General features: G+C 41.3%; 1 long non-coding RNA gene across 2 annotated transcripts; it reads left to right on the top strand.

Moving 5' to 3' along the window:
• Window positions 1-213: 213 nt before the first annotated feature.
• Window positions 214-4,632, top strand: LOC133538069 (uncharacterized). 2 transcript variants are annotated; one of them, XR_009802932.1, is made up of 3 exons: window positions 214-348; window positions 975-1,116; window positions 4,292-4,632. It is a non-coding gene; the product is annotated as an uncharacterized LOC133538069 (long non-coding RNA). The 2 variants fall into 2 exon arrangements; XR_009802931.1 differs by having other exon boundaries at window positions 941-1,116.
• Window positions 4,633-6,761: the final 2,129 nt, after the last annotated feature.

Here is a 6,761-nt window from a genome sequence, read left to right as displayed (position 1 = left end):
ACTGTATTGTTTAGCCTTGGACAATGTATGTGTTTTCTGTTTTTGTGTGTGTGTGTGTGTGTGTGTGTGTGTGTGTGTGATCGCTCATTGTTCCAACTCCCGGGACTCTTCCTTCGTCACTCGTGTACGTTTAAATGTGGAATTTGAAGCACTTCCTGTGTTTTCTTTCACATCGCAAAGGTAGCACTTCCTGTCTTACAGGCTGGACAACACACGAGAGCACAAAACACACAAATGGCCAAACACACACAATGCTTGCTGATTTTGCTCATGTATGTTTGTTTATTCTGGTTATTATCATTTGACAGTAAACCGAAGTTTGTCACTCAGTCCTCGGGATGGGAATTGGTAAGGTTTTTTTGATTCCTCACTCATGGCACCATTCCCAAATGATCTGGGTTCCAGTTTCACTGACAATTTTAATGAAGTCTTGTGCAACGCCATTGATAGTATATCCATCCATCCATCCATCCATTTTCTACCACTTGTCCCTTTCGGGGTAGCTCTGTTAAAACTTTAAAGGCCTACTGAAACCCACTACCACCCACCACGCAGTCTGATAGTTTATGTATCAATGATGAAATATTAACATTGCAACACATGCCAATACGGCCTTTTTAGTTTACTAAATTACAATTTTAAATTTCCTGGGAGTTTTTTCCTGAAAACGTCACGTAATGATGACGTGTACGCTTGACGTCACGGGGTGTTAGGAAATATGAGCGCTGCACACACACACAGCTAAAAGTCGTCTGCTTTAACCACATAATTACACAGTATTTTGGAGATCTGTTGCTGAATCCTTTGCAATTTGTTCAAATAATATTGGAGAAGTCAAAGTAGAAAGATGGAGTTGGGAAGCTTTAGCCTTTAGCCACACAAACACACAGTGATTCGTTGTTTAAAATTCACGGAGGTGAAACTTTACTATGGATCACAGCGAACATGGATCCTGACCGAATGTCAACCAGCAGGTTTCAGTGAGAAAATTGTGGTAAAAAGTCGCTTCCTACCGGAGATCAGCTGAGCTTGTGCCGCCCATAAAGCTGCTGTCGACTTCCCTGAGACACTGCCCGTCAACACGCCCGGCCGTGGACACACACCTCCGACTATCAGGTACTGTTAAACTCACTAAAACACTAGCAACACAATAGAAATATAAGGGATTCCCCACAATTATCCTAGTAAATGTGTCTAAAAACATCGGAATTTGTCCCAATGCAATTGCGTTTTTTTTAATTTTTTTATTTCTAGTCCGTTGCTATAAATATCCTCAAACACAAATCTTTCATCCTCGCTCAAATTAATGGGGAAATTGTCGTTTTTTTGTTCCGAATAGCACTTTTTGTTGGAGGCTCCCATTAAAAACAATGTGAAGATGTGAGGAGCCATCAACATCTGACGTCATCATCTGCGACTTCCGGTAGTGGCAGGGCTTTTCTGTTAGCAAGCAAAAGTTGTGAACGTTATCGTGGATGTTCTCTACTAAATCCTTTCAGCAAAAATATGGCAATATCGCGAAATGATCAAGTATGACACATAGAATCGACCTGTTATCCCCATTTAAATAAGAAAATCTAATTTCAGTAGGCCTTTAAAAAGCCCTTAAGAGCCGTACCACGTGGTTTACGGGGGTCTGATGCTTAGTTCCTGTCCTACGCTCTTGTTTTATAGTTTTTACTTCCTGTTTTCTTGTTTCTGCTGTACCAGTGCAACTTCACACCTGTGTTTGAGATTTGTGTTTTCAATTTTGACCTTGTAAGTTCCTTTTTGGCCACCATTCCTTTTAAGGGACATTATTCATTGTCAGTTGTCATGTCAAGTACAGACGTACTTTGTGGACGGCGTTTCTGCTCCACACACCGGAAGTTTTTGCTGTTGTCCATCATTTTGTTTTTGTGTATGTTGTAGCCTTTTTAGTCTGGTTTTTGTTTAACAATATGTTGATGCACCTGGGGATAGGTTGATTGGCAACACTAAATGTGTGAATGTGATTGTGAATGTTGTCTGTCTATCTGTGTTGGCCCTGTGATGAGGTGACGACTTGTCCAGGGTGTACGCTGCCTTCCGCCCGAATGCAGCTGAGATAGGCTCCAGCGACTCACCGCGACCCCAAAAGGGACAAGCGGTAGAAAATAGATGGATAGATGGATGGATGGATAGCCATCCCTATGCTTCAGAGCACATCTCAGCTGATCTTGTCTTTCGTTTATTTTTTGTCACTGGAATAAATACCTTTTTACCTGCAGACTTTCCCGTTTAAAGGTCTATTGAAACCCACTACTACCGACCACGCAGTCTGATAGTTTATATATCAATGATGAAATATTAACATTGCAACACTTGCCAATACGGCCTTTTTAGTTTACTAAATTGCAATTTTAAATTTCCAGCGGAGTTTCCTGTTGAAAACGTTGCGGAATGAAGACGCGTATGATGACGCGTGTTTGTGACGTTATTGGTTGGAGGGGACATATTAGCCTAGCACCACTTACGGCTAAAAGTCGTCGTCTTTTTAACGCGCAATTACACAGTAATTTGGACATCTCTGTTGCTGAATCTTTTGCAATTTGTTCAATTAATAATGGAGACTATAAATAAGAATGCTGTTGGTGGAAAGCGGTGGATTGCAGCTGCCTTTATCACCGAAACACAGCCGGTGTTTCTTTGTTTGTTATGAAGCTTTAACACAGAGCGGTCAAGCGAACATGTTCCTCTACGTCAACCAGCAAGTTTTTGGATGGGAACATTTTGATAATAAGTCGGCTATTACTGGAGACTTGAGTGGATTACGCGACCTCATCCTGCATCTCAAAAAGGCAGCTGTGATCTTTGCTCCTCAGCTTCTCTTAGAGACACTGGCGTTCACCGCAGCCATCCGACTTTCAGGTATGACTTTATAATCTCACTAAAATACTATTAACAAAATAAGCAGATAAGGGATTTTCCAGAATTATCCTAGTAAATGTGTCTAATTACATCTGAAACGCTCACACTGCCGCTGCCTGGAGCCGTCGCCCTTTTTTTTTTTTTTTTAGTGCTTCACTTTAACTTTCCTCATCCATAAATCTTTAATCCTTGCTCAAATTAAGGGGGAAATCATCGCTTTCTCGGTCCGAATTGCTCTTACTGCTGGTGGCTCACATTATAAACAATGTGAGGATGTGAGGAGCCCTCACACCGGTGACGTCACGCCCACATCGTCTGCTACTTCCGGTAAAGGCAAGGCTTTTTTATTAGCGACCAAAAGTCGCAAACTTTTATCGTCGATGTTCTCTACTAAATCCTTTCAGCAAAAATATGGCAATATCGCGAAATGTCAAAGTATGACACATAGAATGGACCTGCTATCCCCGTTTGAATAAGAACATCTCATTTCAGTAGGCCTTTAATAACTTATAAACACACTCTTGTCTTAGCTAAAATTAATTATTACTTTAATCTCATCCGCCTTAATACAAACGACTCTAAGTATCTGTTTATCACAGGAGCAACGCTAACCCAACAAGGGATTTCTCCCAGTAGCTCCACCCACTCGACTTTAGTAAGAAGACTGAGCTTATTAGAAAGGAGATTCAAAACAATACATATAAGCTCCAACTGGATTTTATAAACACAGAAAAGAAAGCATGCGTTACGGTAAATACTTTTAAAAATAATCTCTCTCACTTTAAATAAGTAACATTAGAGGAACTCCCGCAACTCGCTAATTGGACAAAACAAACATTGTGTCTACTTGATCCACTTCCTAGGAAACTCATCAAGAAGCTTTTTGTAATATTAGGCCCATTAGTTCTAAATATTAATAACTTATCACTCTCCTTCGGTACTGTTTCCCTAGCATTCAAAACTGAGGTTATTCATCCTATGCTTAAAAGACCTAACCTCGGTTTTGACCCCTTGCTAAACTACCGGCTGGTGTCACACCTGCTGTTTATCTCTAAAGTCCTCTTAAAATGGTTTCACAACAGTTAAATACATACTTAATAACACTCTTTATGAACCATTTTAGTCAAGTTTCCTGGCAAATCACTATACTGAGACAGTAGAGTTGTTGTTAACTATGGATGCTGATGATTCATGTTGCTGCTACTTGATCTCAGCGCTGCTTATGATACTGTTGATCATAACAGCCCTCAAAAGGCTGGAAATAATATGTATCATTTAAGTACTGTAACTTTTTTTTACTAAATGTATTCTTTATTTCTATTTTGGGGGAAAAATGTACTCCATGTAGTTGCAAATTATGTTAACTTAAATATTGTCTAATTATGCAAAAATATATTTGTAGAGAGGCGGAGCCGGCAAACGAGCAGCGGGGCAGGGCACCCTGGAGCCCTGCCCAAGATGGCGGCAAGGAGTCGGAGAATGCGGCTAAGTGGAGAGGCGGGGTGTGCCGGGAGCGACGCTACGAGCGAGATCAGGTGCGTGGCTCGCACACCCGGAAACAATTTACATTTCTCCTTACGCTGCATAAAAGGGGAGAAGGAAGAGAGATCGGGGCAAAAGGAGTTGGAGAGCCTGCAACGACGGATGAAGAGCGGCAGCAGCGGAAGCAAGGAGCAGACAAGAACGACGACGGCAGCTGAAAAGCGATCCAACCCGGCAAGAGAAAGCTTATTGCAAAATAAACAGGAGTCAAACCTGTTCAAGCGATCATGTCCTTCCTGAGTGTTCCATGGAACCCGAGCCACAGGGAAAGTCGTTCACAATATTATCAAACATTCAAACCCTTTTTTAATATAAATAAATACTATTAATAATGTTTTCAAAGCAAGTTATCCATCAAATGGTGCAATGTAAAAGTTGCAAGAGATTAAACGGTCAAATTGTGAAATTTACTGTGGTTTTTATAGCATTTTTCTTTAAAAGAAAAAAACCCAGTAATAATTCACTCTAATAAACTGTGGTGCTGTTCTGGCATTTAGAGTAATACACCGGAAAATCTACATTTGTTGATTTGCGGTAAAAAACTAACAAAAAAAAATGGCAGCTCAGGTGCCAAAATGTTACGGTATTTTTTTTTTTACAGTAAAAAAACAAATGTACATTTTACAGTAAAATTCTGGCAACTGAGCTCCCTGTTTTGTTTTGCTTTTTTTTACCATAAAAACAGCAATGCTGTTTTTCCATTTACAGTAAAATACACTACAGTTTGAGGTGAAACTATTGCAACATACCATATTTTTTTAGATTTTAGTTAAACATTTTTTTTCTAGTAAACTGCCCCTCTGGGTCCAAACATAACTGCGATGTTGCCCTCAGTGAAAACGACTTTCACCCCTCCGGTCTATATGCTGCGATAAAAATTAGGTGAGTGGGACTTTTCCCCTATGCTCACGAGCAACCTGGTTGAAGATGCTTGGGATCGCTTCAAAACAGCGTTCCTAGCGATACTAAATGATATGGCTCCCATGAGAACAGTCAGGATCAAAGCCCGCTCTGAACCATGGATCAATCCAGACCTATTAGCTGCCATAAAAGACAGGGACAGAAAATATTTCGAATACCAAAAGTGTAAAACCGAAGTAAATAAACAACCCAATAATAATAACTTCAAGTCACTCCTTTCAACGCTCAAAAAGCAATGCAATAAATTAAGAAATAGGACAAACAACCTGACAAAATCCTTTAAAAAAAATTATATCAATGACAAAATAGAGGAAAACACAAACAAGCCACGTGAGCTCTGGAAAATTCTCAACAACCAGCTTCCTGGATGCAGCCAGAAACTTAAAACCAGACTCACCAACATCAACATCAAGGAGGGTGACGCCCTCATTACAGACAAAATAGAGGTAGCAAGCAGACTTAACACCTTTTTCACCAACATAGCCACAACTCTCGTAAACAAGCTATCCCAACATTCTGGTCGCTTTGGTGGAGAACACATTAAAGCCTTCTACAGAAAGCTAGGAGTAGTCAACAACAATTTCAAATTAGAAATGGTCTCAGCTAACGAGGTGCTTAATAAATTGAGCGCGCTCCACCCAAACAAGGCCACCGGCCTTGACAATATCCCCTTCAGATTCCTCATGGACTCTGCCACCACCATTGCCCCAATAATCACTCATATAATAAACCTCTCAATCAAACAAGGCCAAGTACCCAAGGATTTCAAGATAGCAAGAGTAACCCCCCTTTATGAAAAAGGAAGCAAATTAGAACCTGTTTCTATTCTCTGTTCCATTTCGAAAGTAATGGAGAAAATAGTTTATGAACAGGTTGATAGATACCTTGCTACTAATAAAAGCAAGATGGCGGCGCCCGGACGGGCTGCGACACTGCGGTGCTCTTGCTAAAGATGGAACATTTGGCGGAAATGCCGGACAGTTCTGCAGGCTTCATGGCTGGCTCGCATCGTGGTCACTCCGTGATCACGTACGACCGCCAGACACTTCTGGATATGGACATATCGGGCCGTTTTGGACTGATAGACGCGGGCGTGCTAAACATGCTAACTAGCATGGGAATACGTCGGCGGCTACATCCAGCGGCCTGTGAAGCAGCGGAGTCTAGTAGCAGCGGGGGCCGTCTACGGAGCAGACGCCAGCGGTGTGATCGGAAACGCGGATGCCGAGCGGGGCTTAAAACAAAGCAGAAGGCTAATCCCCACAGAACACCACTTCCCTCCATTCTGAAGACGGATTTAGATGAAAGATGCGAGACTACTGGTCTGGGTAAGGAGTCTGTTAAATTAGAATACGTTTTTTCTGCTTTGACTGTTTCAGAGTTGGACATGTGTTTTACCGAGGTGGCTA

This window comes from Nerophis ophidion, linkage group LG01 (assembly GCF_033978795.1).
Source record: "Nerophis ophidion isolate RoL-2023_Sa linkage group LG01, RoL_Noph_v1.0, whole genome shotgun sequence".
Taxonomy (NCBI): Eukaryota; Metazoa; Chordata; class Actinopteri; order Syngnathiformes; family Syngnathidae; genus Nerophis; species Nerophis ophidion.
This window is presented reverse-complemented; position numbering and strand designations above follow the sequence as displayed.